Source organism: Manihot esculenta, chromosome 9 (assembly GCF_001659605.2).
Source record: "Manihot esculenta cultivar AM560-2 chromosome 9, M.esculenta_v8, whole genome shotgun sequence".
Taxonomy (NCBI): Eukaryota; Viridiplantae; Streptophyta; class Magnoliopsida; order Malpighiales; family Euphorbiaceae; genus Manihot; species Manihot esculenta.
Genome location: NC_035169.2, coordinates 23,846,078 through 23,873,443, shown reverse-complemented (window position 1 = coordinate 23,873,443; position 27,366 = coordinate 23,846,078).

Genomic DNA, 27,366 nt, shown 5'->3' with positions numbered 1-27,366 from the left:
TCTGAGAGCTAGAAAAAGTCCCAATCAAACAATATGTGCATGTATGGTCTCTCTTGAGGAAAATAAATCCTAGCCATGGTAAGTAAAGGGAAACAAGGAAAGGAGGTGAGTAACCTTGATGCATATATTCTTCACTGCAATGATTCAAAATAAGGGTCTAGAGTAAGAGCTTAAGTGGAAATAAGGATCTAGAGCAAAGAAGGCTTATTTGACTATCTTTGTTTGCTTGAGGACAAGCAAAAAGCTAGGTGTGGGGGTATTTGATAGAGCATATTTTAGCCCATTTTATCATGATCTTATTGATGTTTATTTACATCTTTTCCACCTAATTTTGTGGTTTTAATCATGTTTTGCAGATATTAGGTGTAAAGGGACGATCTGGAGAAAATGCTCTTAAAACTGCCGAAAAAGTGTCAAATATGGAAAGTGCCCAAAAAGAAAAGTTTTCAAATATGGAAAGTGCTAAATAAGGAAAGTTTCAAATAAAGAAAGTGTCAGAAAAGGAAAGTGCAATCAACAGATTATTTGAAATTCAAATTGCAAATCCTTCTTTCCTTATTCAGAATGTGAGGCCAAATAAGGAAGGTGACAGATAAGGAAAGTGCAATCAGCAGATCGTTTGAAATTCAAATCGCAAATATTTCTTTTCTTATTTAAGATGTGAAGACACCTCAGCAGACAAATCTGCCTATTCAGAAAAAGAGATCTCAAGAGGATGCACTTGCCCTTCATGCAGTCTAGATTCATAAAGATGCACTTGCCTCATATGCAGCCTAGATTAATAATTTGAAATTTGAATTTCAAAAGAGGCTCCACCTAAAAAGGAATGTATGGACAACATATCTTTCCCTTTTGAAGGTCAAAATTCGTGCATCCTTCCTATTCAGAAGCAAGCCGCGCGCCTTCCTCTTCCGCAAAGCTTGATCCGCGCGCCACCTTCCCTCTGCAAGCCTTGATGCTGTAATGACCCGAAAACCGAACTGCTACTGACGCTAGGATTCAAGTCGACTTAAGGTCGCCGGAACCCGTAGCAAGCCTACAATGAACTCTGAGTACCTGATAAAACCCATACATGATCATACATTTCCATAAAAATTTTGAACTTTTTCAAAATTACCAAGCTTGACCTGTGCATGCACTATCTCTGTAAATATAAACATAAGCCCCATCCTGGAGTACTCATCAAATACTCCAGATGGGTCATTATTACATTTACCAAGCTTGGTTTCCATCATAAAACATCATAAACATAAAAAATGTTCATATAATAAGGAATTAAACATGCTATAGGGCCAAGCACAATACTATCTCTCTGTACACATTACATTACATTATCCTTGTTCATGACATTACTTTAATTTACATCATGTCCACTACTATACATAAACCTAGACTGTACCCTTGCTGTTGCTCTGGTCTTTACTCTGAGGCCCTGAAAACTTGGGGTTAGGGAGAGGGGTGAGCTACTAGAGCCCAGTGAGTAGAACAATAAAAACATTTAATAAAATATGCTATCATGAAATGCTTCACATCACAAACAAATCACATCACATATGGACTGACCCAAAAATCCCTCTACTCTGTGCCCAGCCCTCAAAGGAGCTCCTCAGGACTTCTGTTACATACAAATAAACTCTGTGCCCGGCCCTCTGTGGGGCTCCTCAGGACTTCTGTTACATGGAAATAATAATCAGAAGGCTAAAGGGTCGTCCTGTTGTCCATCCCCATTCACAATAAATAATGCAATGCGTCATCTTTGTGAACACTAATGCAATACATCCTAACATCATCATGGCATTTATGATGCATGAAACATGATAAAACTTTCATTTAAATTTAAAACATAGTTCAGTTCCACTCACCTCTAGCACTGCTGGACAGTCACTGTATTACTAACTCTATGGGCCTCCCAAGTTCCTCGGGTCCGCACCTACACAGGTGGACTCAAATGAGGTACCGAACATACTCTAACATAGCTATAAATATCTCCCCAAAAACCCCCTAAAAGATCATAAACATGCATGGAAAAACAGGCAAAGGAAGGCTGGACAGGGGTCTTTCGGCGGCACCTTCGGCGACCGAAAGTCCCTTCCAGAGCCGAAAGCCAAACACTTTCGGGGGCAAGGTTCGAGGGCTGAAAGACACTCCAGAGCCGAAAGTCCAAACCTTCGGCAGCATGTTCGGCGGCCGAAACTCCCCTCCAGAGCCAAAAGTCCAAACTTTCGAGGGCGAGTTTAGGCGGCCAAAACAGCCTCCTCAAGGGGTTCGGCGGCCGAACCTGAGTTCTCCAGCAAGGCAGAACTCGGGTCAAACTCATACATTCAGCCTCCAAAACCATACCAACCACTCTCAACATGCAACCAAGTTCTCAAAACATGCATATGCCCTTAACCATGCACATAGGAGCTCAAAAACTAGTTTAAACTCCACAAACAACATCAACACATCACATATAGCATATGATCAACATATGCTCCAACTTCTAGATCCATGCAAAACATGCCATAAAACTCTCTTAAAACATGCATAAAACATAAGGGGAGGTGAAGATCCATGCTTACCTCTTGAAGATCGAGAGAATCGATGGTCTTAACTCGGAGATGTAGAGGAAAACAAGTCCAAAATCTCCAAAACTCTCAACTTTGCCTTCAATGCTCAAAACTTCAAAACCAAGTTCAAAACTCATTAAAACTTGCATGATTTGGAAGAATCATGATCAAAACAACCAAAGGAGACCAAAACTTACCTTTGACCAAAAAGAGAGAGTGAAACACCCCCATTTCCGGTCAAAGGAGCTTTTATAGGTGGCTGCAAAACCTCTTTCGGCGGCCAAATCTGCTTCCACATCTCCACCACCTTCGAAAGCCGAAGTGGGGATTCAGTGGCAGCAAAAGCCAGCCACTTTCGGCGGCTGAACCTCACTTTCGGTGGCCGAACCTGGCAATTGTCTCCTTGGTCTTTTCCTTTTCAAAACTCAATTTTCTGGATCAAAAACATAAAAACATATAAAAACATTTTAAAAAAAACTCTGTTTTACCCTTTTAGAAGACTCCGACATCCCGTGAAATTCCAATTTCCAACGGAGAATCCACCAACAGGTAGGGATTCCGATGCCGGGTCTAGCCGGGTATTACATTCTCCCCCCCTTAAGAACATTCGTCCCCGAATGTTCCTCTCTATCACATGCATACAATAACCATGAACATAGCAATAACATCACATAAACACATAAGAAAGCAATAAACTCTAACCTCAAAAAAGGTAGGGGTATTGCTGGAGCATAGACTCCTGTGTCTCCCAAGTACATTCTTTTAGATTATGGTGGTTCCAAAGTACTTTTACCATCAGGATCTCCTTGTTTCTAAGCTTTCTAATCTGAGTGTCAATGATCCGCACTGGCTGCTCTATATAAGTGAGATCTCCAAGGATCTCCACATATAGTTCACTAAGAACCTTACCCGGATCTAACACAAACATCCGTAACATGGAAACATGGAAAACCGGATGGATTCTTTCCATGGAAGCAGGTAAATCTAACTTGTACGACACATTCCGACCTTCTGCAAAATCTCAAAGGGTCCGATGTACCGTGGAGCTAGCTTACCTTTCTTCCCAAAACGAATCACCCCTTTCATTGGAAACACTTTTAGCAATACCAGTGTAACGACCCGAAATCCGGACCGCTACCGGCGCTAGGATCCAGATCGGCTTAAGGCCGCCGGGACCCGTAGCAAGCCTAACATACATCCTGTGAACCTGTTTAATCCCATACATGATCAACAACATACATAAAAATTTTAACTTTTCTTTTCATACGTAAACCAAACTCAACCTGTGCATGCATTGTACATAGACATTAACATTAAACCCACCTTGGAGTCCTCATTAATGCTCCAATGGGGTGACATAATCATGCATTAAGTTTGGTTTACATAAACATAATCATCAATAAAAGATCATGCATTCATAAAGGGATTACAACATACTAGGGTCAAGCACACTTCTAAACCTCAATATCATCATTACATTACAATATTCATCATGTCCACTACTAGCTATTACAATAACATAACTCTACTCCTGCTGACCGCACTTGAAACATGCTATTAGTGTATATGCCCTAGGACACTCCCGAGCTATGTGTCCCTCCTGGCCGCACTTGAAACATGCTGTGGTCCCAAATCGACAGACTCCCTTGTGCGGCTTACCGCACCTCATACACACTGCACTCTCTGAGCCTGAGCTCGAGCCACTTCCTAATCCCAGACCTGATTTCAACTTATTCCAGAACTTGTTCTTCTTTGACTTACTGGAGGAACCACTCCACTTCTTTCCACCTGAAGTTGCTACACTCTGGAAAGAGGGATCTGACTTTCCCCTGCCTCGGGTCTTAGAACCCGAGGACTGTGCTGTTAGTGTATATGCCCTAGGCCATTATCTTGGGCCTTTTTGTATGTCGTTTTGGTTATTTGTTTGAATTATTATTTGTTTGCATGTTACATAATAATGATTATCATCCCTGGTTACTTATTATTATGTTGATAATAATAAAATATAACTGGTATGATTATTAATTGATAATCATGAGATGATTATGTATATGTTGATATAATTCAATAATCATAAATACTTGTTAGAGAACAAAGTATTGGATGGACCCGCATTGAGATCACTACATGGGTTATTGTCATAAGTGAATCTCAAAATAGTTATGTCTTAATCCTTTGACTTGAGATTGTCATAGTTTCCAACATAAGGACTGTTATTTTTTGACATAACCAAACGTTGTCTTTAATCGGACAATCATAAAGGTTATGATTGAGCATAATAGAAATTATGTAGAGGAAAATGAACAATCAAGATAGGATTTGTTCCTCTCTTTGAGAGAGATATCTCCTGGGCCCCTCGATAAGTGAGACTGAGAATTGCATAGTTGTGCTCAAATTAATTGATAGTGTGATCAATATCATTTGAATTTATCAGTCTACTTAGAGATTGAGAAATCATAAGTTTGAACATTATAAGTTTGACATTGACCATGACTTATGTTCAGACTAGATATCATGTGACAAAAGGATTAATTCATGTTCTATTTATTAAGTTTTATTGGACTATTGATCCTCATATTAGTTGGGTAGTCATAATGTCTAGAGGCTATTTATGACTTATGGGCCTTGTGGGACTGGGCCTATTGCCAACTAATGTGAGCCTATTGGGTCACACACAAAACAATATTGTTGATGTGTTATGTCATATTAATGGGCTAAAAGCCCAAAGTCTATTAATATAATTAATAATAATAAAGTGTTATTATTATTAATCATTAATATAATTAATAATAATAATAAAGTATTATTATTATCATTGATATTAATTATTAATATAGTTAATAATAATAAAGTGTTATTATTATTAATTATTTATTATTATGAGATAATAATATTTAAAAGATCTGCAGTTTATCTGTAAGTGTTATAGATAAACACATAAAGATATTTAAGTATCTGCAAGATTGTGATAGTGGGTTCTAAACACAACTCTTTTGGGAAAAAAGTAGTACAACTCTTTTGGGAAAAGAGTAGTATAACTCTTTTAGGAAAAGAGTTGTGGAAAAACAAAAAAACTGAAACATATAAATATTCTTTTTACGAAGAGAGTGTTGACGACGGTTTTGAGAAAACTCAGTTTAAAAGATTGCAGATTGTAGAGCATATAATCTATCCATCTTTGAGAGAGCTAGCACCCTAGAAGGATAGAAGACGTTCGTGTGGATACCATAGAGGGTGTTCGTCTGAAAAGGCAGCACCATCAGTCCAACATTATATCTTCTCAACGAGATTAACAGGTTAGTCTCAAATCTTTCTTGTGAATTAAATGAAGCACTCGGATTCTGGAAAAGGAAATCCAAAATTGTATTTTTTCGCTGCGCAATTGGATTGCAAATAATCTCGGGATTTTCCAACAGTGGTATTAGAGCCAACCTGTACTTTTCGTTTAAATTAATTATGCCATGATTGATATTATATATGCGATATATGTTTATTAGAATGGCATGATAATTATGGATGAATGATTTGATCATTTAGATAATTTTAATTTTTATTAGAAAAATTAAATTAATTAAAAATAAAAAAAAAAAGGAGGAAATCAATTTCTGGAAAAATCGTGTTCATGAGGAACGCGATTTGGCCTTGGTCAATCTGAGGACACCCAATGACGGGCGTCGGAGCCTGTCACCGGCGTTGCACGGACGGAGGGCCGCACGCCGCGGAGGGCCCGCGCGACCAGTGGGTCGCGCGCCCCAGGGACCGCCCGCCCAAAGGGTCGCGCGCCCGGAGGATCGAGCGCCCCGGAGGGCGGTGCTCCCCGGCGGATCGTGTGCCCGTGGGTCGTGCACCCGAGGGGTCACACGGCCGGTGGTTCACACGCTGGCATTGCGCGACGCGCGTCGGTGGGCCGCCGGGGCTCTTCGCGATTTCTGCGAATCGCGAGCTTGCTGGTGCCGTTTCGAGCTCGCCATTGCGCGTCGGACTGGCAGCGACGGCCGGAGCGTCCGGCGGGCTTCTGGACCTTCGGGCAGGAGCTGGGGGAAGAAGATGATGCCCCAAAATTACGATTTTGCCCCTGAAAATAATATAAAAAAATAATAATAATAAGAAAATATTTTTTTTAAATTATTTCTTTTAGTCTTTAAATTAGATTTAAATGACTATATTTTATTATTATTATTTTTAGTCTTTAAATTAGATTTAAATGACTATATTTTATTTTTTTTAGTCTTTAAATTAAATTTAAATGACTATATTTTATTGTCATGTGTTAGTATGAGATACTATGTATTATTGTCTATATATATATATATATATATATATATATATATATATATAAGACAAAATAATTATAAGAAAATAAATTATTTTATTTTAGTCTTTAAATTAGATTTAAATGACTGTGTAAAATAATTTTATTTTAATTTTTATTATTTTGTTATACTTTAGTATGAGATACTATGCATGATAGTTTATATATATATATATGTATGCATATTGGATGCTATAATATATATATATATATATATATATGCAAGATAAAATAATTAAAATTAAAATTGAATCCTCACTCTAAAATTTTAAGTTTTAATGCCACCCATATATTAAATACCTATCAAAACTAAGATCACCAAAATGCAGGTTTTGCCAAAGCAAAGTGCATTAGGTTATCCTAGTAAGATAGGATGAGTAATGGTTACTCATTTATTTAATTTTGGTTGAGCTTAATTAGGCTATCGAAACGGTTTTGAGCCTAAGGCATTAGATGGGGTATAACATGCATTTGACATATGATGTCAATACCTCATAATTTAAAAGTTACATTAGATGTAATTGGTAAGGAGTTACCTACCTAAATAACTTAATTCTAAACATCATGCCAAAGCTGACTTAGAATTAGGAGAAATATGGATCTTAGCCCGCTAAAATATTATTATTTTGAGGGTTATATTTTAGTGGGAGATTCTTATCACCTCAATATTAATTTACTAAATTAATTATGTTTGCATATTTTTGTAGATAATTATAGTTGCTAATAACAATTCCACCTTATCATTGCGATCTATCCTTGAGAAGGATAAACTGAAGGAAAATGAGACAAATTTTGTTGACTGGTTTAGGAATTTGAGAATTGTACTCAAGCAAGAGAAAAAGTCTTATGTGCTTGACAAAGCTATCCCAGAACCACCTCCTGCTGATGCTACTAATGCTGTTAAGAACAAGCATAAGAAGCATATGGATGATTCTAATGACATTGTATGTCTTATGTTGGCAACTATGTGCCCAGAACTTCAGAAGGATCTGGAGCATCTTGAGGCCTATGAGATGAGTGTCCATCTCAAACAGGCTTTCCAACAACAAGCTAGGCAGGACAGGTATGAAACCACCATCGCATTGCATGATCGCAAAATGGCTGAAGGTGATTTAGTTAGTTCTCATGTTTTTAAAGATGAAAGGCTACATTGATCACCTTACTAGGCTTGGCTATCCTCTGAGTTTAGAACTCTCCACGGATCTGATCCTACATTCTTTACCTGGCAGTTTCTCTCAATTTGTCATAAACTATAACATGAACAATATGGAGAAATCCATTCCTGAGCTGCATGGGATGCTAAAGACAGCTGAGGTAAATGTCAAGAAAAGGCCTACCCAAATTTTGAATGTCAATAAAGGTAAGTCCATGAAAAATAAGGGGAAGCCCAAGTCTAAAGGTGGTAATGGGCCTAAGGGACGAGGCAAGCCTAAATGGCAATCCAAGGCAAAAGTTCCTAAGGAAATAGTTCCTAAGGAAGGAATTTGCTTCCATTGCAAGGAACCAGGGTATTGGAAGAGAAATTGCAAACTCTATTTGGATGAGTGCAAGAATAAGAAGAGTAGTGAGACTATGACTTCAGAGTCTCAAAAGGAGTAGAAAACTGAAAAAGGGTGAAGTGGACCTACGTATAGGCAATGGAGCAAGAGTTGCTGCCATGGCTGTAGGGACATATGAACTTGTGTTGCCCAATGGGCTTTTGTTAGTTTTGAGCAATTGCTTTTATGTTCCTATTTTGAGTAGGAATATTATTTCAGTTTCTGTTTTGGACGATGAAGGTTTTTCATTTCTTATTAAGAATAAGAAATGCTCCATTAATAAAGATGATTTGCTTTATTATATTGCAAATTCATATGATGGCCTTTATGTCCTTAATCTAGATGATTCTAGAGACAACAATATCTATAGCATAACTTCTAAGAAAATTAAGCCAAATGAGTTAAACCCAACATATTTATGGCACTGTCGTTTTAGCCATATAAATGAGAATTGCATATCTAAGCTTCATAAAGATGGTTTGTTAGATTCATTTGATTTTGAATCATTTGAAAATTGTGAATCTTGTTTGCTTGGTAAGATGACAAATGACCCTTTTACTGGACAAGGTCAAAGGGCTTCAGATGTATTAGGCTTAATACATACAGATGTATGTGGCCCACTAAGCATTAGTGCTAGGGGAGGTTATCAGTACTTCATTACATTCACTGATGATTTTAGTAGGTATGGCTATGTCTACCTCATGAAACATAAGCATAATGTAACAGCCCGCTTACCGGACCATCACCGGCACTAGGATCCAGATCGGCTTAAGGCCGCCGGGACCCGTAGTAAGCCTACTGTCAACTCTGTGTACCTGATAAATCCCATACATGATCACACTTAAACTTAAAACTGTTACTTACTCTTCTCTCTCTTTTTTTTTTTTTTTCTTTCTTTCTTTGCTTGACTATCCTTTCTTTTCTTGAAACTTTTCTCATCAACTAAGCCTGGACTATGCATGCTCTGTCTGTATGCACTCGAAGAGTGATACCTGCTATGGTACCATACAGTAACTACAGAGATAGAAAGACTACCATGCACCAAGCCTAGCGCATCATAACAACATTATCTCAAACATACAATGATCATGTGCAAAGGGATAAACATACACTAGGGCCAAGCACAATTCTATAACTCAATACATAACTGGTTATTACATCCTTTCTATACATTACATAAACACTGTACTGTACATCATTATCATGTCCACTATTCTATACTAGTACATATGCGTTTACCCTTGCTTTCTCTTTCTCTTTCTCTTCTCTGAGGCCCTGAAAAATGGGGTTAGGGAGAGGGATGAGCTGCTAAAGCCCAGTGAGCGGAATCTATAAAAAATCACATTTAAAACATGCTATCATATGATGCATCACTGCACAAACATTTCACATCTTGGATTGGACATGATCCCAAAACTCCCTCTGTCAGTGCCCGGCTCCCAAAGGAGCTCACACAGGTCTTTCACTAACTACTCATGGTGCCCGACCCTATAAGGGCTCTCACAGGACTCATCCAAGGTAAATGCCCGGCCCCAAAGGAGCTCACACAGGACATACAATAATGACAGACTTATGGGCTATTGAGATCGCCTCGGTCCAATCCACATATACAAGTAATAATGCAATGCATCAACTTGATGAATACTAATGCAAAGCATCCTACATAAACATGGCAGTCATGATGCATGAATCATGCTAAAACAGTTCTTAACTTTTAAAATAAAGTTCTGTTCCACTCACCTCTGTCAACTGCTGGGCAGTCTCTGTAACTCTAACTCTGTGGGCCTCCTTGGTCTCTCGGGTCCGTACCTACACAGGTGGACTCAAATGAGGACCAAACTGACTTAAACAGAATTCTTAATATCTCCCCAAAACCCCTCTAAAACATCATAGGCATGCATGGAACAATGGGCAAAAGAAGGCTGGACAGAGCACCTTCGGCGGCACTTTCGGCGGCCGAAACCCCTCTCCAGAGACGAAGCTCATGCATGTTCGGCGGCACCTTCGGCGGCCGAAAGCCTCGTCCAGAGACGAAACTCATGCACTTTCGGCGGCCGAACGCCCTCTTTCGGCGGCCGAAAGTCCCTTTCTCACCCAAAAGCCTAGCTTTCGGGGGCAAGGTTTGGCAGCCGAAACTGCCCCCACAAGGGGTTCGGCGGCCGAACCTTGCTTCGGCGGCCGAACCTGGATTCTCCAGAAAGGCAGAATCCGAGCACAACTCATGCTCTCAGCCTCCAAAATCCTATCAAACACCCATAACATGCATACCAACACTTCTCAACTAACACACAACATATCTCATGCATATAGGGGCCTAAAAACTAGCTCAAACCCCAAAAACAACAACAAAACTCATACGAACTCATATGATTAACATATGCTCAAACTCATGCTTATACCCCAAAACATGCCATAAACCTCTCCAAAACTTCTAAAACTTGCTTTAAACATAAGGGGAGGTGAGGATCCATGCTTACCTCTTGAAGAACTAGAGGATTGATGATCCAAGCTTGGAGATGGGGGAAAACTCACTCAAAATCTCCAAGTACTCAACTTTGCTTCCTTTTGCTCAAAACTCTAAAACATAGCTCAAATCAAGTTAAAACATGCAAGATTTGAGAAAAACATGAGAAATCACACCAAGGAGAGCTTGAACCTACCTTTGACCCAAAAACAGAGTGTTTCACACTCAAGTCTCGGGAAAAAGGGCTTTTGTAGTGGCCAACCGACTCTTCCTTCGGCGGCCTAACGTGCATGCGAAACCATGCAACTTTCGGCGGCCGAACTTCACCTTCGGCGGCCGAACCTGGCTTTTGTCCCCTTGGCCTTTTCATTTCAAAACTCAATGTTCTTAACTCAAAACATGCAAACATGATAAAAAACACTAAAAAACATCTTAAAAACCTTTCTTATACCCTTAGGGCAAGCTCCGACATCCTCGAATCCCGACTTCCAACGGAAAATCCGCCGGAACGTAGGAATTCCGATACCGGGGTCTAGCCGGGTATTACATTCTCCCCCCCTTAAGAACATTCGTCCCCGAATGTTCCTCTCTAACGCAAAACAGAAGAAAAACATAACATAAAGCACATAAAGAACAAAAGAAGCTAACACTAACCTCAAAAGAGATGGGGGTACTGTTGGAGCATAGACTCCCGTGTCTCCCAGGTGCACTCTTCTATGTTATGGTGGTTCCAGAGGACTTTCACCATCGGGATCTCCTTGTTCCTTAGCTTTCTGATCTGGGTGTCAATGATCCGCACTGGTTGTTCTACATACGTGAGATCACCTAGGATCTCCACATCTGGTTTGCTGAGAACCTTATTCGGATCTGACACAAACTTCCTTAGCATCGAAACATGGAAGACTGGATGGATTCTTTCCATAGACATAGGCAAATCAAGCTTATACGACACATTTCCGACCTTCTGCAAAATCTCAAAAGGTCCAATGTACCGCGGAGCCAACTTACCTTTCCTCTCAAAACGAACCACCCCTTTCATTGGAGACACCTTCAACAAGACCAGATCCCCCTCCTCAAACTCTATGTGCTTTCTGCGAACGTCTGCATAGCTCTTCTGCCGACTAACAGCAGTCTTGAGCCTCTCTCTGATAATGGGCACCACCCTGTTCGTGATCTCTACTAACTCAGGCCCTGCTAGGGACCTTTCTCCAACCTCTTCCCAACAAACTGGTGACCTGCACTTCCTCCCATACAGAGCTTCATATGGGGCCATCCCTATGCTAGCATGATGACTATTGTTGTAGGCAAACTCCACTAAGGGTAGATGCTGCCTCCAAGATCCGCCAAAATCTAGCACACACATTCGAAGCATATCTTCTATGGTTTGGATGGTCCTCTCTGACTGTCCGTCAGTCTGTGGATGGAAAGCAGTGCTAAAGTCTAATCTTGTGCCCATAGCCTCTTGCAGACTTCGCCAAAACCTGGAGGTAAACTGGGGTCCTCTGTCAGACACTATAGAAATAGGCGCCCCATGCAACCTCACAACTTCCTCAAGATACACCTGCGCTAGCTTGTCCACAGAGTAGCCACTCCTGACAGGAATGAAGTGAGCAGATTTAGTCAGTCTATCCACAATCACCCATATGGAGTCTAGTCTGTTGGACATCGCCGGTAACCCCACTACAAAATCCATCGCTATGTTCTCCCATTTCCATTCTGGAATCGGCAGTGGGTTAAGCATTCCAGCCGGCTTCTGGTGCTCTAGCTTCACCCTTTGACATATCTCGCAGGCTGACACAAACTGTGCCACTTCTCTCTTCATTGCTGGTCACCAATAAACTTTCTTCAGATCTTGATACATCTTGGTGGCTCCAGGGTGAATGCTATATCTCGCATTATGAGCTTCTCTCATAATGTCTCCTTTCAAACTGATGTCGTCTGGTACACATAGTCTATGCCCGTAGCGGAGAATCCCTTGGTCGTCGAATCTGAACTCTTCGCTCTTGCCTGACTGAACAATCCTGGCAATCTTGACCAACACTGGATCCTCATGTTGTTTCTGAGCCACCTGCTCCAGAAACACGGGTGTAACTCTCATCTGTGCAATCAAAGCACCTGTACCAGTTACCTCTAACTGTAGCCCTTCCTCAACTAACCTGTAGAAGTCCTTCACCACCGGCCTCCTCTGTAATACCCGGCTAGACTCCGGTATCGGAATTCCTACCGTCCGGTGGAATTTGGGTGTCGGAAACCTCTAGAAGGGTAAAAGCATGTTTTTATAAAATGTTTTCATGTATTTTTAATGTTTTAAGTATGATTTTAAATAAGTTGTTGCATGAAAATTCTTTAAGGAAAAACCCAGGTTCGGCCGCCGAAACTCACTTTCGGCCGCCGAACATGCATGGACTTTGGGAGGCACGTTAGGCCCCCGAAAGTCTAAGTGAGGGAAGTGCAGGTTCGGCCGCCGAACCTTATGTTCGGCCGCCGAACATTGCATGGATGCGGAGGCACATTCGGCCCCCGAACGTGGCCTGGCCAGCCACTATAAAAGGGTCCCCTTGGTCCGCACGGGCGAGCTTTTTCTCTCCCATTGTCGGCCAAGGTGAGTCTCCGCCGCTCCTCCCTCGATCTTGAGTGTTTCCTTTAGATCTTTCATGGTTTTAACAAGTCTTCATCTTGCTTTGAAGTTTTTAAGCTTTTGAAACGAGTTTTGAGCAAGTTTTGAACTTGGAGACCCAAGGAGCTCAATCTCTCCCAACTCCAAGTTAGATCGCCTCCACTCTCGATCTTCAAGAGGTAAGAGTCGATCTCTAGCTTACACTATGTTTTAAACAAGTTTTATGCAAGATCTATGGGGTAGAGATGCATGTTTAGGTTTGTTGATGAGTTTATGGTTTTGATGCTTTGATGAACAATGTAGCTTGTTTGTGTATGAATGAAGTGTTGTAGATGGGGTATATGCATGTTTGAGGCCCCTAGGAACTTGTATGCATGCTTTGGTTGAAAAATATGCATGATCTATAGATTTGGAGGCGAAATGTGCAAAGGGAGCCAAGTTTCTGCCCTTTGGCAGAAACCAGGTTCGGCAGCCGAAGGTACTTTCGGCCGCCGAACATGGCTGGGAAGGCAAGCCTTTCGGCTGCCGAAGTTGCCCCCGAAAAGAGACTTTCGTCTCTGTCTGGCACTTTCGGCCGCCGAAGGTGCCGCCGAACCTAGCTGAGTTTCGTCTCTGTCCAGGACTTTCGGCCGCCGAAGGTGCCGCCGAAGGTGCCCTGTTCAGCCATTTCATGCATATTTTCTGTGATGTTTTCATGATGTTTTAGGGGGTTTTTGGGGTATATATTAGAGATATGTTTATATATGTTGGTCCCTCATTGGAGTCCACCTGTGTAGGTTCGGACCCGAGGAATAAGGGACCCCAGCAGTGAGCCAGCTGCTGAGAGTTTGACAGAGTCAGCCAGAGGTGAGTGGAACTATACTTAATTTTTTTCTAAATTAAGAAAGTGAATGTTTTATCATGTTTCATGCATCATGACTATAATATAGGATGTTTGCATTAGAATCACGAATATGCTACATTGCATTATTATATTGTGGTTGATGAGGATGGACATTGCACGACTCACTAGCCCTGTGTACGAAGTCCTGTGGTGCCCATAATAGGGCCGGGCAATACGAAGTCCTGTGGTGCCCATAATAGGGCCGGGCATGGAGCTGGGGAATTTTTGAGTCAGTCCGTCCATGATGTGAGATGTTTGTGCAATGATGCATTCCATTATAGCATGTTTTAAATATTCTTTTTATAGTTCTACTCACTGGGCATCTAGCTCACCCCTCTCCCCTAACCCCCAGATTTGCAGGTACGGGATTGATAGAGAAGCAAAGAAGAGAAAAGTCATATGTATGTAATAGTTAGAGTTTGTGGACATGACAATGATAAGAATGTAATGTAGAGTTTTGAACAGTTGTGTAATTATGTTATTGAGGATAGAGTTGTGCTTGACCATAATGTATTGCTAATCCCTTTTATTTTATGTACATGATCTTATGATATGATGTTTATGCAAAACTAACTCAACACATGATGTATAGCCCTCCGAGGCTTTGATGAGATCCCACAGAGGGACTTTATTTATGTATATGTTCAGAGTATGCACAGGTTGAGTTGGTGATTGATTACATGTACAAAAGAAAAGTTTTAATTTTCTTATGCATGTTTGTTGATCATGTATGGGATTAAACAGGTAAACAGGATGTATGTGGGCTTGCTACGGGTTCCGGCGGCCTTAAGCCGACCTGAATCCTAGCGCCGGTAGCGGTCCGGATTTTCGGGGCGTTACATCCTCTCTGCTGTAATGTGAGATAAACTACCTAGTGATTTCCGGCTTAAGGCATCGGCTACAACATTTGCCTTTCCCGGATGATACTGGATTCTGCAATCATAATCACTAAGCAATTCCACCCACCGTCTCTGCCTCAAATTTAACTCTCTCTGACTCAGGATGTGCTGTAGGCTCTTATGATCTGTAAAGATCTCACATTTCACCCCATAGAGGTAATGCCTCCACATCTTGAGTGCAAAGATAACAGCTGCCATCTCAAGATCGTGTGTTGGATAGTTCAGCTCGTGCTTCTTCAGCTGTCTAGAAGCATAAGCTATTACTCTGTCATTCTGCATTAACACACAACCTAATCCCACTCGGGACGCATCACAGAACACTGTGAAGTCTTCATCACTAGTAGGCAGAGCTAACACCGGGGCTGAAGTTAATCTTCTCTTTAACTCTTCGAAACTCTCTTCACATTGGTCAGACCATGTGAATCTCTGGTTCTTTCTGGTTAATCTGGTCATAGGAGCCGCTATCTTGGAGAAGTCCTGAACGAACCTCCTGTAGTAGCCTGCCAAACCCAAGAAACTTTTAACCTCTGTCACTGTGGTGGGTCTAGGCCAGTTGGCTACAGCTTCTATCTTCTTGGGGTCCACTGCTATACCTTGATCTGACACTACATGCCCCAAGAATGAAATGCTCCTTAGCCAGAACTCACACTTGGAGAACTTGGCATATAAACCATGCTCTCTCAAGGTCTGCAGGACTATCCTCAGATGATGGGCATGCTCCTCTGCATTCCTGGAATACACCAAGATATCATCTATGAAGACAATAACAAAGTGATCCAGGTACTCTCTGAAAACTCGGTTCATGAGATCCATGAATGCTGCAGGGGCGTTAGTTAACCCGAACGGCATCACTAAGAACTCATAATGCCCATATCTGGTCCTGAAAGCTGTCTTAGGTACATCCTCTTCCCTGATTCTCAGCTGATGATAGCCCGATCTCAGATCTATCTTAGAAAAACAACCTGCTCCTGCTAGCTGGTCGAATAGATCATCGATCCTGGGTAGAGGATACTTATTCTTGGTAGTGACTTTGTTCAACTGCCTGTAGTCGATACAAAGTCTAAGGGATCCATCCTTCTTCTTGACAAACAACACTGGAGCACCCCAGGGTGAGGTACTTGGACGGATGAAACCCTTATCTACCAACTCCTGTAGCTGCTCTTTCAACTCTTTCAGCTCTGCTGGTGCCATCCTGTAGGGAGGAATAGAGATCGGTCTGGTACCAGGCACTAACTCTATCTCGAACTCTATTTCCCTCACAGGTGGTAGTCCTGGAAGCTCATCTGGAAACACATCTGGGAACTCTCTGACCACGGGCACTGAACTGGGGTCCCTAACCTGACTGTCTAGCTCTCTCACATGAGCTAGATATCCCTGACATCCCCTCCTGAGCAACCTACGAGCCTGTAGGGCTGATATCAGACCTCTAGGCGTGCCCCTCCTGTCTCCTCTGAAGACAAACTCAGATCCATCCTCATCCCTGAACTTAACTACCTTGTCTCTACAGTCCAAGGTAGCACCATATGCAGATAGCCAATCCATCCCTAGAATGACGTCAAAATCTGTCAACTCTAGAACCACAAGGTCAGCTGGAAGGCATCTACCATCTATAAACACTGGACTATGTCGACAGACTGTCTCTGCCAACGATGGATCACACTTAGGGCCACTGACCCATAGGGGACACTCTAACCCAGACGTCATCAAACCCACTCTCTCTATGGCTCTGGGAGCAACAAAGGAATGCGAAGCACCAGGGTCTAACAAAGCATACACCTCAGAACACCCAATGAGAAGGTTACCTGACACCACGGTGTTAGAAGTGTTTGCCTCCTGCTGTGTCATCGTGAAAATCCGCGCCGGAGCTGACGGACCTCCACCTCTGGGACCTGCAGATGAAGAGGCTGACCCTCTCCCTCTGCCTCTGCCCTGCGTCATAACTGAAACTGGTGGCTGTGGCATGCTAGCTGGAGCTGTCTGCTGGGATGGTGCCGTGAAAGCTGCCTGAGGGCACTCACGAGCCATGTGTCCCTCCTGGCCGCACCTGTAACATCCTGTAATCCCAAAGCGACAAACTCCTCTGTGCGCTTTACCGCACCTACTACACACTGGAACCTCTGAACCTGAACTCATGCCACTGCCCAATCCCAGACCTGCTTTAATCTTGTTCCAGAACTTATTCTTCCTCGACTTCTGCGTGGAAACACTCCACTTCTTACCACTGGAAGTTGCTGCACCCTGTGAAGAGGGATCTGACTTACCCCTACCTGGGGTCTTAGAACCTGAAGACTGTGCCGGCTGCTGTTTCACTGTACCCTGTATAATGGCACTAGCCTCCATCCTCCGTGCTAAATCCACCACGGTGTGGAAACTCTCCCTCTCGGCTGCATGGATCAAAGAGGAATACCTGGAATGCAATTTCATAGCATACCTCCTAGCCTTTTTCTGTTCCGTATCATAGGCCTGTCCTGCATACCGCAGCAACTCCAGAAACCTGTCAGTAAACTCATCAATACTCATATCCTCAGTCTGCTTGAGCTGCTCAAACTCTATCATCTTTAGCTCTTTCGAACTATCTGGGAATGCCCATCCGGCAAACTCATTAGCAAACTCCTCCCAAGACATGTTATCCAACCTAGGGTCCACATAGACGCCAAACCATTCCTTCGCCTTCTTACATTTTAAAGTGAACCCTGCCATCTGAATGGCTCTGGTATCATCTGCCCCTAGCTCATCTGCTATCATCTTGACTGCTTTAATGTACTCAAACGGATCATCTCCGGATTGATACTTAGGAGCATCTAACTTTAGGTAATCAGTCATCTTTACCTTGTAGAGTATGCTGGACTGGGGTAAAAAGGTGAGGGTGGATACATGGGATATGGTGGATATGGGGGGTAATACGGTGGATAAGGCATATATGTGGGATATGGGTGAAAACTAGGATGATCCGATGTACCTCCCATCGAATATCCTGGGCCCTGTGGGTAGGGCTGATAATGGGGTGGATAACCATACCCCGAGGCCTGACCGCCTCCCTGTGATGATCCCACATCCTCCTCTGTAGTGCCAACACCTAACCCTCCATCCCTTCTTGGATCCACATCCATCTCTTCCCTTGTATCACTAGATCTTCTTCTCTGTTCTGTCTCCCTCCTGCTTTCATCAAAAGACCTTCTAGGGTCCCTTGATGATCTTTCTCTGCCTGCCCTTTGGGACATAGCTCTTGGCAAAGCAGGGGGACGCCCTTCCATACCCTCATTCTCGGGCGGAGCTCCAGTCAATCTAGCTGATCGACGGGTTCCTCTCATCTTAGCTTCTGAAAACATAACATAAACTTTAGCATCATATGATCCATGTAACAACATGAACCCTCAACTCATAGCATAGCATATCATAGCATTTAAATGCACATGCATAACATCATGGCATTACACATCAAGACAGGACTCAACATCCTATCCTAGTGGACATGATCTTCCTATTGTGCTTGCCCTCTAACACAACCTCTTTCCGATGTGAGATATCTCTAATCCCTGAGCATCTTAGCTCAGCACACCGTACTCTAGAGGCCCTATGCTCTGATACCAATCTGTAACAGCCCGCTTACCGGACCATCACCGGCACTAGGATCCAGATCGGCTTAAGGCCGCCGGGACCCGTAGTAAGCCTACTGTCAACTCTGTGTACCTGATAAATCCCATACATGATCACACTTAAACTTAAAACTGTTACTTACTCTTCTCTCTCTTTTTTTTTTTTTTTCTTTCTTTCTTTGCTTGACTATCCTTTCTTTTCTTGAAACTTTTCTCATCAACTAAGCCTGGACTATGCATGCTCTGTCTGTATGCACTCGAAGAGTGATACCTGCTATGGTACCATACAGTAACTACAGAGATAGAAAGACTACCATGCACCAAGCCTAGCGCATCATAACAACATTATCTCAAACATACAATGATCATGTGCAAAGGGATAAACATACACTAGGGCCAAGCACAATTCTATAACTCAATACATAACTGGTTATTACATCCTTTCTATACATTACATAAACACTGTACTGTACATCATTATCATGTCCACTATTCTATACTAGTACATATGCGTTTACCCTTGCTTTCTCTTTCTCTTTCTCTTCTCTGAGGCCCTGAAAAATGGGGTTAGGGAGAGGGATGAGCTGCTAAAGCCCAGTGAGCGGAATCTATAAAAAATCACATTTAAAACATGCTATCATATGATGCATCACTGCACAAACATTTCACATCTTGGATTGGACATGATCCCAAAACTCCCTCTGTCAGTGCCCGGCTCCCAAAGGAGCTCACACAGGTCTTTCACTAACTACTCATGGTGCCCGACCCTATAAGGGCTCTCACAGGACTCATCCAAGGTAAATGCCCGGCCCCAAAGGAGCTCACACAGGACATACAATAATGACAGACTTATGGGCTATTGAGATCGCCTCGGTCCAATCCACATATACAAGTAATAATGCAATGCATCAACTTGATGAATACTAATGCAAAGCATCCTACATAAACATGGCAGTCATGATGCATGAATCATGCTAAAACAGTTCTTAACTTTTAAAATAAAGTTCTGTTCCACTCACCTCTGTCAACTGCTGGGCAGTCTCTGTAACTCTAACTCTGTGGGCCTCCTTGGTCTCTCGGGTCCGTACCTACACAGGTGGACTCAAATGAGGACCAAACTGACTTAAACAGAATTCTTAATATCTCCCCAAAACCCCTCTAAAACATCATAGGCATGCATGGAACAATGGGCAAAAGAAGGCTGGACAGAGCACCTTCGGCGGCACTTTCGGCGGCCGAAACCCCTCTCCAGAGACGAAGCTCATGCATGTTCGGCGGCACCTTCGGCGGCCGAAAGCCTCGTCCAGAGACGAAACTCATGCACTTTCGGCGGCCGAACGCCCTCTTTCGGCGGCCGAAAGTCCCTTTCTCACCCAAAAGCCTAGCTTTCGGGGGCAAGGTTTGGCAGCCGAAACTGCCCCCACAAGGGGTTCGGCGGCCGAACCTTGCTTCGGCGGCCGAACCTGGATTCTCCAGAAAGGCAGAATCCGAGCACAACTCATGCTCTCAGCCTCCAAAATCCTATCAAACACCCATAACATGCATACCAACACTTCTCAACTAACACACAACATATCTCATGCATATAGGGGCCTAAAAACTAGCTCAAACCCCAAAAACAACAACAAAACTCATACGAACTCATATGATTAACATATGCTCAAACTCATGCTTATACCCCAAAACATGCCATAAACCTCTCCAAAACTTCTAAAACTTGCTTTAAACATAAGGGGAGGTGAGGATCCATGCTTACCTCTTGAAGAACTAGAGGATTGATGATCCAAGCTTGGAGATGGGGGAAAACTCACTCAAAATCTCCAAGTACTCAACTTTGCTTCCTTTTGCTCAAAACTCTAAAACATAGCTCAAATCAAGTTAAAACATGTAAGATTTGAGAAAAACATGAGAAATCACACCAAGGAGAGCTTGAACCTACCTTTGACCCAAAAACAGAGTGTTTCACACTCAAGTCTCGGGAAAAAGGGCTTTTGTAGTGGCCAACCGACTCTTCCTTCGGCGGCCTAACGTGCATGCGAAACCATGCAACTTTCGGCGGCCGAACTTCACCTTCGGCGGCCGAACCTGGCTTTTGTCCCCTTGGCCTTTTCATTTCAAAACTCAATGTTCTTAACTCAAAACATGCAAACATGATAAAAAACACTAAAAAACATCTTAAAAACCTTTCTTATACCCTTAGGGCAAGCTCCGACATCCTCGAATCCCGACTTCCAACGGAAAATCCGCCGGAACGTAGGAATTCCGATACCGGGGTCTAGCCGGGTATTACACATAAATCTTTTGAAATGTTTAGAACTTTTCAAAATGAAGTACAAAAATCAACTTGGTAGAACTATTAAGATGCTTCGATCTGATTGAGATGGTGAATATTTGAGCCAAGAGTTTGATGAACATCTTAGAAACTGTGGAATTGTTTCACAATTGACTCCTCCAGAAACTCCACAATGGAATGGTGTTTCTGAAAGGAGAAATCGAACTTTATTAGATATGGTTCGATCTATGATGAGTCAAACAAATCTCCCTTTATCGTTTTGGGGTTATGCCTTGGAAACAGCTGCATTCATTTTAAACCAAGTACCATCGAAAGCGATTGAAAAGACACTATATGAGTTATGGACTGGCAAAATGCCCAGTTTGTCTTTCCTTAAAAATTTGGGGTTGTAAGGCTTATGTGAAACGTCCAGTTTCAGATAAGCTAGCTCCAAAATCTATCAAGTGCAATTTTGTGGGGTATCCTAAGGAAACTAAAGGATATTATTTCTGTATTCCCTCAGAGAACAAAGTGTTTGTTGCTCGAAATGGCACCTTTTTAGAAAAGGAATTTATCTCTCAGAGATTTAGTGGGAGTACAGTGCGACTTGAGGAAACTCAAGCACCACAAGAGAGCATTGAACCGCCGGCAGAACCACAAATAGTTGTGGAGACTGAAAGGGTGACACAAGTCCCACGCAGATCTGATAGGACACGTCATCAGCCTGAGAGATATGGATTTCTCATGACTGATAATCGTGAACTTTTGCTCATTGATGAAGATGAACCTTGTGTTTACAAGATGGTTAGTAGGAGTACAGTTGTGTTTTTAGTCCAATATGTGGATGACATATTACTCATTGGAAATGATATCCCTACCTTGCAAAAGGTTAAGACTTGGTTAGGGAATTCTTTTTCAATGAAGGACTTAGGTGAGGCTGCATATATCCTTGGTGTTAAGATCTATACGGATAGATCCAAGAGGATAATCGGTCTGAGTCAAAGTACTTATATTGACAAGGTGCTGAAGAGGTTCAGCATGTAAGATTCCAAAAGAGAATTCTTTCCCATGTCTCATGGTATTCATCTCAGCAAGAATCAATGTCCTATGACATCTGATGAGCGAGAACGGATGAATAAGATCCCTTATGCTTCTGCTATTGGATCTATCATGTATGCCATGTTATGTACTAGGCCAGACGTCTCATATGCCTTGAGCACAACGAGCAGATATCAGGCAGGTCCCGGTGAAAGTCACTGGACAGTTGTTAAGAAAATCCTAAAGTAACTTAGAAGGACTAAGGATACATTCCTAGTTTATGGAGGGTTGGAAGACGAGCTAGTTGTAAGTGGTTACACAGATGCTAGTTTCCAAACCAACATAGATGACTTCAGATCGCAGTCAGGATTCGTATTCACTTTAAATGGTGGAATTGTTAGTTGGAAGAGTTCCAAGCAGAACACTGTAGCAGATTCTACAATAGAAGCTGAGTATATAGCAGCATCAGATGCAGCTGAAAAGGCAGTCTAGTTGAAGGAATTCATCTCAGAGTTGGGAATGGTTCCCAGCATTGCAAAACCTATGGACCTTTATTGCGATAATAACAGTGCCATAGCATAGGCAAAGGAGCCCAGATCTCACCAGAGATCTAAACATATACTCAGGCGATATCACCTTATTCAAGAGATCATTGATAGAGGAGATATCAAAATATGCAAAATAGATACAAATGACAACATTGCATATCCACTGACTAAGCCTCTTTCACAGGTCAAGCATGACCAGCACACTAGGTCTATAGGTATTAGATACTTATATGATTAGGCCTAGTGCAAGTGGGAGATTGTTAGCATATATGCCCTAGCCCATTATCTTGGGTCTTTTTGTATGTCGTTTTGGTTATTAATAAAAGAGGTTTTTATCATTATTATTTTTTGCATGTTACATAATAATGATTATCTTCCCTGGTTACTTATTATTATGTTGATAATAATAAAATATAACTGGTATGATTATTGATTGATAATCATGAGATGATTATGTATATGTTGATATAATTCAATAATCATAAATACTTGTTAGAGAACAAAGTATTGGATGGACCCGCATTGAGATCACTACATGGGTTATTGTCATAAGTGAATCTCAAAATAGTTATGTCTTAATCCTTTGACTTGAGATTGTCATAGTTTCCAACATAAGGACTGTTATGTTTTGACATAACCAAACGTTGTCTTTAATCGGACAATCATAAAGGTTATGATTGAGCATAATAGAAATTATGTAGAGGAAAATGAACAATCAAGATAGGATTTGTCCCTCTCTTTGAAAGATATATCTTCTGGGCCCCTCGATAAGTGAGACTGAGAAATGCATGGCCGTGCTCAAATGAATTGATAGTGTGATCAATATCATTTGAATTTATCAGTCTACTTAGAGATCGAGAAATCATAAGTTTGAACATTATAAGTTTGACATTGACCATGACTTATGTTCAAACTAGATATCGTGTGACAAAAGGATTAATTCATGTTCTATTTATTAGGCTTTATTGGACTATTGATCCTCATATTAGTTGGGTAGTCATAATGTCTTGCTAGAGGCCACTTATGACTTATGGGCCTTGTGGGACTGGGCCTATTGCCAACTAATGTGAGCCTATTGGGTCACACACAAAAAAATGTTGTTGATGTGCTATGTCATATTAATGGACTAAAAGCCCAAAACCCATTAATATAATTAATAATAATAAAGTGTTATTATTATTAATCATTAATATAATTAATAATAATAATAAAGTATTATTATTATCATTGATATTAATTATTAATATAGTTAATAATAATAAAGTGTTATTATTATTAATTATTTATTATTATGAGATAATAATATTTAAAAGATCTGCAGTCTATCTATAAGTGTTACAGATAAAGGACTCTATCACATAAAGATATTTGAGTATCTGCGAGATTGTGATAGTGGGTTCTGAACACAACTCTTTTGGGAAAAGAGTAGCACAACTCTTTTAGGAAAAGAATTGTGGGAAAACAAAAAGACTGAAACATAGAAATACTCTTTCTACGAATAGAGTGTTGACGACGATTTTGAGAAAACTCAGTCTAAAAGATTGCAGATTGTGGAGCACATAATCTATCCATCTTTGAGAGAGCTAGCACTCTAGAAGGATAGAAGATGTTCGTGTGGATACCATAGAGGGTGTTCGTCTGAAAAGGCAGCACCATCAGTCCAACATTGTATCTTCTCAACGAGATTAACAGGTTAGTCTCAAATCTTTCTTGTGAATTAAACGAAGCACTCGGATTCTGGGAAAGGAAATCCAAAATTTTATTTTTCCGCCGCGCAATTGGGTTGCAAATAATCTCGGGATTTCCCAACATGTGCCACCTGCTATTTAACTGTCCCCTGAATAATGGCACTGGCCTCCATCTTTCGTGCAATATCCACAACAGTGTGGAAACTCTCCCCCTCTGCTGCGTGAATCAAGGAGGAATACCTAGGATGCAGCCTCATAGTATACCTCCTAGCCTTTTTCTGATCAGTATCATAGGCCTGACCAACATACTGCAGCAACTCCAAAAACCTGTCAGTGTACTCATCGACACTCATGTCCTCAGTCTGCCTCAACTGCTCAAATTCTATCATCTTAAGCTCTCTGGAACTATCTGGAAAAACCCATCCAGCAAACTCATTCGCAAACTCCTCCCAAGACATGCTATCCAATCTAGGGTCCACATAGTTATTAAACCACTCTTTTGCTCTCTTGCATTTTAGAGTGAACCCTGCCATCTGAATGGCTCTGGTATCATCTGCCCCCAGCTCATCTGCTATCATTTTCACCATTTTGATATGCTCGAACGGATCATCCCCAGTCTTATACTTAGGAGCATCCAGCTTCAAGTAATCAGTCATTTTCACCTTGCTCTTCTCAGATGGGCCAGGTTGAGGTATTTGGATAACAGGGGCTACTGGTTCTGCTGATGGTGGGGGAGGAGGTGCAGAACTTCCTAGTATAGGGTTTGTTGGACTTGGGTAAAAGGGTGAGGGTGGATACATTGGGTACTGTGGATATGGTGGGTAAAAAGGTGGATAAGCCATGTAAGTGGGATATGGGTTAAAACTAGGATAATCCGATGTACCCCCCATCGAATATCCCGGGCCCTGAGGAAAGGGCTAATACTGGGGTGGATAACCAAACCCCGAGGCCTGAGCGCCTCCATGAGATGATCCCACATCCTCCTCTGACATGCCAACACCCAACCCTCCATCTCTTCTCTGGTCAATATCCATAGCCTCCCTCACATCACTTGACCTTCTACCCTGTTCTGTTTCCCTTCTGCTTCCATCAAAAGACCTTCTAGGGTCCCTTGATGCTCTTTCTCTTCCTGTCCTCTGAGACATTACCCTTGGCAAAGCAAAGGGACGGGCATCCATATCCTCATTCTCTGGTGGAGCTCCAATCAATCTAGCAGATCGACGAGTTCCTCTCATACTGCCTTCTGAAAACATAACATGTACACATAAACATTAGCATCATATGGTCAATGTGGAAACACATGAACCCTCATCACATACATTGTAACGACCCGAAAACCGGACCGCTACCGGTGCTAGGATCTAGATCGGCATAAGGCCGCCGGGACCCATAGCAAGCCTAACATACATCCTGTAAACCTGTTTAATCCCATACGAGATCATACATATATATAAGACTGTAAACTTTTCTTTTTCTTTTACCAAGCTTAACCTGTACATACTCATAGACATAAGCATAAAACCTCACACTGGAGCCCTCATCAAATACTCCAATGGGGTATAACATCATACATTAAGCTTAGTTGAACATAAACATTATAAAACATAGATCATGTATATACAGAAGGGATAACCATACACATAGGATCAAGCACAATCTCTAATCCTCAATATCATTATTACATTACATGACTGCTCAACATTTCTACTTTTTACAATTCATCATGTCCACATCTAACTATTACATAACAAAAGACTTTACTCTTCTTGACCTTCTAATCTAGCTCGTACCTGCAAACCTGGGAGTTAAGGGAGAGGGGTGAGCTACTAGAGCCCAGTGAGCAGAATAATAAAATATTATATTACAATTCAGGCTTTCATGAAATGCATCACAGCACAAACAAATCACATCAAAGATGGACATGTCACCAATAGCCCTCTACATAGTCCAATCATGCCAGGGGCGTAGAGCAGGCCACTTCTGGTCTTTCTCTTAATCATATCATATCATACATATCCAATCATGCCGGGGGCGTAGTGCAGGCCACATCCGGTCATTCACTTACATGGTGCCAGGGGCGTCGTGCAGGCCACATTTGGACTTTCATACCGTGCATCATATCATATCATGCCATCATATCATACGAGGGCTAAAGGATCATTCAATATCCATCCACATCATCATCATATTATGCAATGCAACATATTCGTGAGTTCTAATGCATACATCCTAATATATCTCATGATGTATGGATCATGCTAAAATTTCATTTACTTAAAAACATAAGTATTTATTCTACTCACCTCAAGCTAGCTCTGACAAGACACTGAAGCAGCTATCTCACTGCTGGGGTCCTCGGTTTCTCGGGTCCGAACCTACACAGGTGGACTCAAATGAAGGACCAAACATACATGAACATGACTCTAAAAATACTCCCTAAAAACCCCCTAAAACACTTAAAACAATCATAGAAAACATGCAAAAGAGGGCTGAACAGGGCACTTTCGGCGGCAGGTTCGGCGGCCGAAAGTCCCTCCAGAGCCGAAAGTCATGCACCTTCGGCGGCACTTTCGGCGGCCGAAGGTTCCTTCTAGAGACGAAACTCATGCATGTTCGGTGGCACCTTCGGCGGCTGAAAGTCCCTTCCAGAGCCGAAAGTCCAGCTTTCGGGGGCAGGGTTCGGCAGCTGAAAGCTTGCCTCTATAGGCAGGTTCGGCGGCCGAAAGTCCCTTCGGCAGCCGAACCTGAGTTCTTCCAAAGGGCAGAATTCAGCCATTCTATGCACATTTCGCCTCCCAAACCAAACAACTCAAAACCAACACTTCCACAACATGCATACACACATACATAAGCTCATAGTGGCCTCAAACTATCCTAAACCCCAACCAAAACACATCAAACATACACATATAACATACATTGTTCATAAACTCTACATACACCCTAACATCAAACATCTAAC